At 47.2% G+C, this 9,548-nt stretch overlaps 1 long non-coding RNA gene across 2 annotated transcripts in view; it reads right to left on the reverse strand.

Annotated features, from left to right (window-relative positions):
- Positions 1 to 8,936, reverse strand: part of LOC133657459 (uncharacterized) — a 100,717-nt gene extending 91,781 nt beyond the window's left edge. For both annotated transcript variants that reach the window (XR_009827270.1, XR_009827271.1), the window contains exon 1: positions 8,791 to 8,936. This is a non-coding gene — a long non-coding RNA (uncharacterized LOC133657459). The remainder of the gene's footprint in view (positions 1 to 8,790) is intronic.
- Positions 8,937 to 9,548: the final 612 nt, after the last annotated feature.

A 9,548-nucleotide genomic window follows, 5' to 3' on the forward strand; every position in this document is an offset into this window, starting at 1 on the left:
AGCAAAAATAAATCACACTGCGTGCACTGAATAATTATATTTAGCATTTTCTCCTCCCAGTATTGTGGGCATTCTGATGATCAGCATATATTCTGCATATTTATGAAGACATACGCTAAATGGATTGTGCTCCTTATTCTGTCCACTAAAGGGGCAAAAGCTTAATAGATCAGCTTTGTATATGCTATCAAGTTTGCAAGTGTTTTAATACACGCAAGCTTTTGGTAGATCAGGCCCATAGTGATAGTGCTAAAAGGATGGAGACTGGAAACACTCTTCCATGGTAACAGTTGTTACAATTCGCAAACCAGTGGTGTACTAATTTTGGCCCGGGGCCATTTGCTGATCATAGCTTGTTCTTGATCTTTTTTTTTTTTAACCCTTGTGTGGTGTTCGGGTCTGTGGGACCAGTTTTCGATTTTTATTAAAAGAAAAATTATACAATTAATTAATTTTTCAAACTGAGATTCACTGGCTTTGGCTCATTTTCTGTGAAGAACATAGAATACATATTTAATGAACACACACCATACACCCCCCTACACATTTCTATTACATATAAGATGTCCAGGTCCACTGGACCCGGGGCTAATAGAAGTGTGGAAATTTATGTTCTGTGTACCACACACACACACACACACACACACACACACACACACACACACACACACACACACACACACACACACACACACACACACACACACACACACACACACAGCAGGCCTAGACAGGGGGAGGACAGAGTGTAGGTACAAAGAACATCAGAGGGTCAAATGTGCGAGAAAATGAGAGCAGACAGTGTTGACAAACAATGTTGCAACCTTGTGTGGGAACCGCAGGTGCAGAAACACAAAAGAAGAACCCCTGTGGGATGCAGAAACTGGCAGAGACATTTCCATGCAACGTTCATATTGTTGTTACTCAGCCAGTGTTTGTGGGTCTTAGACTTAGACTTACTTTTTATTGTCATTCAAATTTGAACTTTACAGTACTGATAAGAACAACATTTTGTTGCATTAGCTCATGGTAGTGCAGGATAAAAAAGCAATAAGGTGCAGATATAAATAAATAGATTACTGTACAGATAAATATATTGCACTTTTGCATATGCCTCCACATTTATGGATGTGTGTTATATTGTCTTCATATTCCAGCGAGTTAATCTGTTTTTGGGGGGAATTGAGGGGATTATTATGATGCGTTCAAGAGTCTTACGGCCTGAGCGAAGAAGCTGTTATATCCAGGTTCTGCTACGGAGGCTGCGGAACCTCTTCCTAGAGTCCAGCAGTGAAAACAGTCCTTGGTGGGGGTGGGAGGAGTCTCTGCAGATTTTCTGAGCCCTGGTCAGGCAGCGGCTTTTTGCGATCTCCTGGATAGGAGGAAGAGGAGTCCTGATGATCTTTTCCGCCGTCCTCACCATTCTCTGGAGAGACTTCCAGTCTGAGGCACTGCAGGCTCCAGTCCAGACAGAGATGCAGTTGGTCAGTAGGCTCTCTATAGTGCCTCTGTAGAATGTGCTGAGAATGGGGGGAGAGAGCTGTGCTTTTTTCATCCGACGCAAAAAGTGCATGCGCTGCTGAGCTCTTTTTACAAGAGCTCCGGTGTGTAGGGACCAGGTCATATTGTCAGTTATCTGCACCCCCAGGAACTTGGTGCTGCTTACCATCTCCACCACTGTGCCGTTGATGAAAAGTGGAGCGTGGCTGGACTGGTGCTTCCTGAAGTCGACGATGATCTCCTTGGTCTTGTCCACGTTCAGGACCAGGTTGTTGGTTCTGCACCAGTCAACCAGATATTTCACCTCCTCCCTGTAGTCCATGTCGTTGTTGTCACGGATGAGGCCAACTACTGTTGTGTCGTCCACATACTTCTCAATGTGGTTAGTAGTGGACCTGGCGCAGCAGTCATGGGTCATCAACGTGAACAGCAGCGGACTCAGGACGCAGCCCTGGGGGGAGCCGGTGCTCAGGGAGATGGCACTGGAGGTGTTGTTGCCCACTCTCACAGACTGGGGTCTGTCTGTGAGGAAGTCAAGCAGCCAGTTGCATAGGGGGTAGGGATGTGCGTATCGATCCTGTGGTATCGATATATCGATACTCACAAGTTACTCATTTGGCATCACTTTTCTGAAAAAAGTATCGATATAAACCAAAAAACGGCGTGTGGGGGGTGCAAGCATCACTTCCAGATGTTTTTGATTACTTACTTAACTTACTATGTGCTGGGACACCCCTGTACCTGGCAGAGTATAGAGCTGGCCCAGTCACGTCACAGGAGACAGCGAATGAGCGTAGTCAACGTGCAACACACACATAGCCAGCCGACAGTGTTGTTACGTTTCCTGAACAGCAATCTGAGACTTCAGTAAAGTGTGACGTGTGACGACATATCTCGAGTACACTAAAGTTGTGATGGTGGCAGACATTTTTGTAGATAATTTTTCAAAGTTCATTTTCTCAGGGAACTGTCTTTTGTATGCAGGTTTATAGGACAAGGAAATCCTAGTTTATTGTGATAAGGAAATTATTGACTTTGCTTCAGAGAAGTGTCATAAGTTTACTTCCACAAAGAGGTTTGAAACATAACATTGTTATGAATAATTGTTTTTTTAAGCTTTTTCTACCAATTCTTTTTTTTGAGAAATAAGAAAAGTGAAAATGTGTATATTTTTGTTTATATTTAATTTATTTTTCATATTCATGTTATTTATTTTAGTTTTACTTTTATTATATATTGACCATAATGGATGTGGTATAAATGGTCTGTATTTGTCTTGTGATTTGTCTTAAATAATAACAATAGTAATAATATTTTTGACTGACAAAAATTGCCAATAAGAAATTAATGGTATCGGTATCGATGAAAATGCATGAAAAAGTATCGGTATCGTATCGAATCCTAAAAGTGTGGTATCGCCCATCCCTAATAGGGGGGTACTGAATCCAAGGGGGGCCAGTTTGCTCACCAAATGCTGCAGGATGATGGTGTTGAATGCTGAGCTGAAGTCCAGAAACAACATTTGCACGTGTGTATCCTTTCCTTCCAGATGTCCTAAGCTCAGGTGGAGTGCAGAGCAGATGGCGTCGTCTGGGGAGCGGTTAGGGCGATAAGCAAACTTGTATGGGTCGAATATGGGGGGAAGTCTGGAGACAATGTATTCCTTTACCAGCCTCTCGAAGCACGTCATTACAGAGGTTTTTTGGGATAAGGTAAACATCTGTTCAGTATTTTAACATGAAAGTGTTTGATTGTGAGGCATTAAAAGCCACAAAATGCAACGGGTCCATCAGACCCACAAACACTGGCTGAGTAACAACAAGACCTACTCAGTGGCCTAGTGGTTAGAGTCTCCGCCCTGAGATCGGTAGGTTGTGAGTTCAAACCCCGGCCGAGTCATACCAAAGATAAAAATGGGACCCATTACCTCCCTGCTTGGCACTCAGCATCAAGGGTTGGAATTGGGGGTTAAATCACCAAAAATGATTCCCGGGCGCGGCACCGCTGCTGCCCACTAATCCCCTCACCTCCCAGGCGGTGAACAAGGTGATGGGTCAAATGCAGAGGATCAATTTCACCACACCTAGTGTGTGTGTGACAATCATTGGTACTTTAACTTTAACTTTAACTTAACAATATGAACAACACACATGGGTTAAACCCTGTTGTTGCATCGTTACTGCCCGATGTTAATTCAGATAGTTCGTCGGGACAGTGTAACTCAGAAGGTAGAGTCAGTTGTTCAGAAGCTGGTGGGTTTGTAGTTTACTGCCTTTCTTTACATGGATTTTGGGGTGTATGCCCATGCAGGTTGCTTATTCAGTTAAAAAACAGCCTGGTGTCCTTAAAGGCCTACTGAAATGAAATGTTTTTATTTAAACAGGGATAGCAAATCCATTCTATGTGTCATACTTGATCATTTCGCGATATTGCCATATTTTTGCTGGAAGGATTTAGTAGAGAACATCGACGATAAAGTTTGCAACTTTTGATCGCTGATAAAAAAAGCCTTGCCTGTACCGGAAGTAGCGTGACGTCACAGGCTGAAGGGCTCCTCACATTTCCCCATTGTTTACAATGCAGCGAGAGCGATTCCAACCGAGAAAGCGACGATTACCCCATTAATTTTAGCGAGGATGAAAGATTTGTGGATGAGGAACGTGAGAGTGAAGGACTAGAGTGCAGTGCAGGACTTATCTTTTTTCGCTCTGACCGTAACTTAGGTACAAGGGTTCATTGGATTCCACACTTTCTCCTTTTTCTATTGTGGATCACGGATTTGTATTTTAAACCACCTTGGATACTATATCCTCTTGAAAATGAGAGTCAAGAACGCAAAATGGACATTCACAGTGACTTTTATCGCCACGACAATACATCGGCGAAGCTCTTTAGCTACGGAGCTAACGTGATAGCATCGTGCTTAAATGCAGATAGAAACAAAAGAAATAAACCCCTGACTGGAAGGATAGACAGAAAATCAACAATACTATTAAACCATGGACATATAACTACACGGTTAATGCTTTCAAGCCTGGCAAAGCTTAACAATGCTGTAGCTAATGACGCCATTGAAGCTAACTTAGCTACGGGACCTCGACAGAGCTAAGCTAAAAACATTAGCTCTGCACCTACGCCAGCTCTCATCTGCTCATCACGACCCGTGCTCACCTGCATTCCAGTGATCGACGGCGCGATGAAGGACTTCACCCGATCACCGATGCGGTCGGCGGCCCGGAGACGGAGGAAGTCAAGGTGAGGACAGCGGTGCGGCGGCGGGCGTTGTAGCTTTCGACGACACCCCAGCCGCCATCAGAGTCGGCAAGAAACATATATTTCCCCAAAGTTACGTACGTGACATGCACATAGCGCCACGCACGTACGGGCAAGCGATCAAATGTTTGGAAGCCAAAGTTTTACTCACGGTAGTGCGTCTGCTATCCATCTCAAAGTCCTCCTGGTTGTGTTGCTGTAGTCCGCCGCTAATACACCGATCCCAGCTACAGCTTTCTTCTTTGCAGTCTTCATTGTTCATTAAACAAATTGCAAAAGATTCACCAACACAGATGTCCAGAATACTGTGGAATTTTTCTATGAAAACAGAGCTGTTTGTATTGGATACAATGGTGTGCCAATACTTCCGTTCACTCCGTGACGTCACGCGCATACGTCATCATACATAGACGTTTTCAACCGGAAGTTTAGCAGGAAATTTAAAATTGCACTTTATAAGTTAACCCGGCCGTATTGGCATGTGTTGCAATGTTAATGTTAGGATCCGCTGCTCGGATCACAGTTTGTTTACTTTTTAGTGTCACGTGTGTTTTCAGCACCTTGTGTTTATTTCTGTTGCCATGACGGCAGATTGTGCTCACCTGCCTCTGATTAGCGTTCGGGACGCGCACCTGTTGCCCGAGCGCTAATCAGAGGGCTATTTAGTCTTTGCCTGGGCCTCACTCGGCCTGGCTTGCTAATTTGCTTTTACGCAACAGCTAACGACCACTTTGATTCCTACTAGCTTTCATGCTATGTTATTTTTGCCTGCTAGCTCCCACGCTAGTCCCTTTGTTTTTGTCTTTTGTGCTATGTACACGTCTTTGTTTTTTTCCCTGCAATGATTTATTTGCTTAAATAAATACTTTTCCTACCTGCACGCTGTGTCCGAAGCCGTCTGCATCCTTGGGAGAACGATCGCGCACCACGATGCGACCAGGTCGTTACAGTAGCAAGCCAGCAAGAAAAAGTTATCTCGCAGCGAGCATGATGGAGGAGATGGACGAAGGTGCGTGGGAGGTGTTGCGAGCGATGGAGGCGGAGACGCTTCGCTATTCCCCTTCGGAGCGCCAGGACCTGATATGGGGTCCTAACGGAAGGTTGGTCCCATTCAACTCCGTATGGCCCGAGGACATCGCCACACCCCTGCAGTACCAGACGCGTCAGCGAAGACGGAAGCCGCCCAAGAGGTCTTCACTTCGCTGCCAAGACGCGCCACTCCCTCAGACTCCTCCACCGGTACACAGCAAGCTACATGCAGCCCAAACTTCCCCTCCTCAGATGTTTGGCAACCCAATTGACCATTTCGCCAAACATTTCACCGATTGGGCTGTCAGTCAGCTGGAGACCCGCACGGATGACGTCATCCCGCCCACTGTGGATGACGTCAGAGACGAATATTTTTTTTTAAATTCTTCTAACTCTTTCTGTCAGCAACCTCCTAAAGACTTTAATTCTAAAATAAAACATTATCAGGACATTTTTTTACAAACCCGCTCACCAGGTTTGTCAATGTCCTCCAGGACTCAATCTCCACCCCCAGTGACTATTGCTCCGCCCACTGCGCAGAATTTTTTTCCCTGTGTTTCCACCCAATCTCAAGTGGGGTGTGAGAATGGACATTTTGGACATTTTAAAGGGGAGGTGTATACCCCCCTCCTGACCTCCCTCCACCCACCCTTGAAGACGGTTCCAAACCACAAGGAGCGCGTCTGGTATCCGCTTTTTGAGGGGGGGGGGCTAGTACTGGGAGCTGTGCTAGTGGGGTGGCACAACTACGCTCAGCCAAGCCACAACCTCCTGCCCGGCCACCGCCACCAGTTTTCCGGCGAGCTAAGCCGCAACCTCCTGCTCGGCCACCGCCACCAGTCCGTCTGCGTGCTAAACTGCAACCACCTGCCCGGCCGCCACCACCGGTTTTTTCGGCCTGCTAAGCCGCAACCGCCAGTTAGGCCACCTGCACCTAAGCTAGCGCCAATCTAAGGATAGCACCAGCCCCACCACAGGTTCCAGTACCTGCACCTCGGCTGGTTCCCACACCAGTACCTGCACCTCGGCTGGTTCCCACACCAGTAACTGCACCACGGCTGGTTCCCGCACCAGTACCTGCACCACGGCTGGTTCTCGCACCTGTACCTGCACCACGGCTGGTTCTCGCACCAGTACCTGCACCACGACTGGTTCTCGCACCAGTACCTGCACCACCACTGGTTCTCGCACCAGTACCTGCACCACGACTGGTTCTCGCACCAGTACAAACTCCTCGGCTGGTTCTCGCACCAGCACCAACTCCAAGTCTGGTTCACGCACCAGCACCGACTGCCACGACAGCGACTCCTGCTGCCACGACAGCGACTCCTGCTGCCACGACAGCGACTCCGGCTGCCACGACAGCGACTCCGGCTGCCACGACAGTGACTCCGGCTGCCACGGCAACGACGACGATGGCACCTCCTGCTCCGGCTGCCATGGCAACGACGACGACAACGCCTCCTGCTGCGACGGCGACTCTTCCTGCTGCCACGGCGACATCTGCTCTCTCCTCGTCTCCGGTGTGCCTTCCCAGGGCGCCGCCACCTTCCTCGCCCTTATCGTCATCTCTGCGACCTCGAGTGGTCCGGCTGCGCAAGCGGAAAGCAGGGCCCCGCATGCAGCCCTCGAGGTCAGTGAAGGGACGCCAGTGGCGCAAACAGCAGCGACACCCAAGACTTTGTTGCAGGACTCAGAGGCTGCTGAACTTCTGGCGCCACTCACGCCCACCTTCTCGGCGGCCACGAATGTGGCCTTTCCGTGGTTGCCCGCCTCGCCAGCGGCGGCGGCGTTCCATTCGCCGCCGCCACCTGACCCTTCCCCGGTGGATTCGGGGACACGTGGCCTGGCGACCCACCACCAAGTCCTACCTCCGCCCGCCCTTGACTCGTGAACTATTGCTTGTTTTTTTTGGGTTCCAGTTGTTTTTTTGTTTTCAAGGGACATCTGGAATCTGTCCTTTAAGGGGGGGGGGGGGGGGGGGGTACTGTTAGGATCCGCTGCTCGGATCACAGTTTGTTTACTTTTTAGTGTCACGTGTGTTTTCAGCACCTTGTGTTTATTTCTGTTGCCATGACGCCAGATTGTGCTCACCTGCCTCTGGTTAGCGTTCGGGACGCGCACCTGTTGCCCGAGCGCTAATCAGAGGGCTATTTAGTCTTTGCCCGGGCCTCACTCGGCCTGGCTTGCTAATTTACTTTTACGCAACAGCTAACGACCACTTTGATTCCTGCTAGCTTTCATGCTATGTTATTTTTGCATGTTAGCTCCCACGCTAGTCCCTTTGTTTTTGTCTTTTGTGCTATGTACACGTCTTTGTTTTTTTCCCTGCTATGATTTATTTGCTTAAATAAATCATTTTCCTACCTGCACGCTGTGTCCGAAGCCGTCTGCATCCTTGGGAGAACGATCGCGCACCCCGATGCGACCAGGTCGTTACAGTTAAGATTTGATCATTAATATATAAACTATCAGACTGCGTGGTCGGTAGTAGTGGGTTTCAGTAGGCCTTTAAGCAAGGCACTTAACCCAATGATTGCACATCCCCGCTCACTCTTTGCATCTCTCCTCAGAGCATAGATAGAATTTCTACCTGGCAGGACAGCTTAAGTATTTAAAATAGTTTAAATGAGGCTGCCATTAGATGACAAATGACAGGAGGACAATTGCAAATCTCAAGTCACTCTAAACACAAACTGCATTAGCGCCTTATCAGGAATGCGTCACAGCCTAAACAAAAGACAAAGTAGAACAATAGAAGCTCTGTTTGTGGCCTTGACACAGGTTTAACTATGAAAAATGCATCACCGCAATCACCCTGTTCAATGTGCCAAGCTATTTATTATCTGTGTAACGCCCTGTTCCTGGAACACGATTCCTCTTCAAGAGCACCTATGAATATGTATCAGAAAGTACAGTTTGTGTGCGTTTGTGTGTGCGAGAAAGAGGGGCATGGGAGGGGTTGACGGGTGATGGGTTGACACTTACCTGCAGGGTAGTGTCACCGTATGTGGGTCGTGTCTGACAGCTCCTAATCCTCTGTGATGGTGAGCTGTTTGTTCAGCCAGCAGGTTCTCACCACCACATTACGTAAGAGCCCAATGGAAGCCAGGCAAAGACAAACACAAGGGAGAACAAACTGAGGCAAAGAGGAGTTGAGCAAGAGAGAAAGATTGGTTTGTGCTTGTCAACATTAATTCTCCCCAGTTATACAATTAAGAAGGAATGTCTTGGCACCTAAAACCTGTGTGTGTGTGTGTGTGTGTGTGTGTGTGTGTGTGTGTGTGTGTGTGTGTGTGTGTGTGTGTGTGTGTGTGTGTGTGTGTGTGTGTGTGTGTGTGTGTGGGTGTGTGTGTGTGTGTGTGTGTGTGTGTGTGATTCACAAAAACGGAGTAAGAGTTTGAATAAACTGCAAACTGATGCCTGTAGCAAAAATGAATTACATGACATAGCTTACAAAGTACAGAACAAGTACAGGAAAGATGCTGAGATCAACATAAAAATGCACAATTAATGCATAATGCGATTTGTGCATATATTATTTCATTTAAATTTATTCACATGAAAATGGCTTTTGAATCAATATTCCCATAAGAAATATTAAAAATAATCTGTTCTAAATGACCAATTCCATTGAACCTAAGAGCTATGTTGTCTGGGGGCTTCTATGCCCATTGGTAGGGTCTCCAGGTACTAGGTGAGGGACCAGACAAAGAGCAGCTGTAAGATCTCTATGAAAAGACACA

Source organism: Entelurus aequoreus, linkage group LG09, assembly GCF_033978785.1.
Source record: "Entelurus aequoreus isolate RoL-2023_Sb linkage group LG09, RoL_Eaeq_v1.1, whole genome shotgun sequence".
In the NCBI taxonomy this organism is placed as follows: domain Eukaryota; kingdom Metazoa; phylum Chordata; class Actinopteri; order Syngnathiformes; family Syngnathidae; genus Entelurus; species Entelurus aequoreus.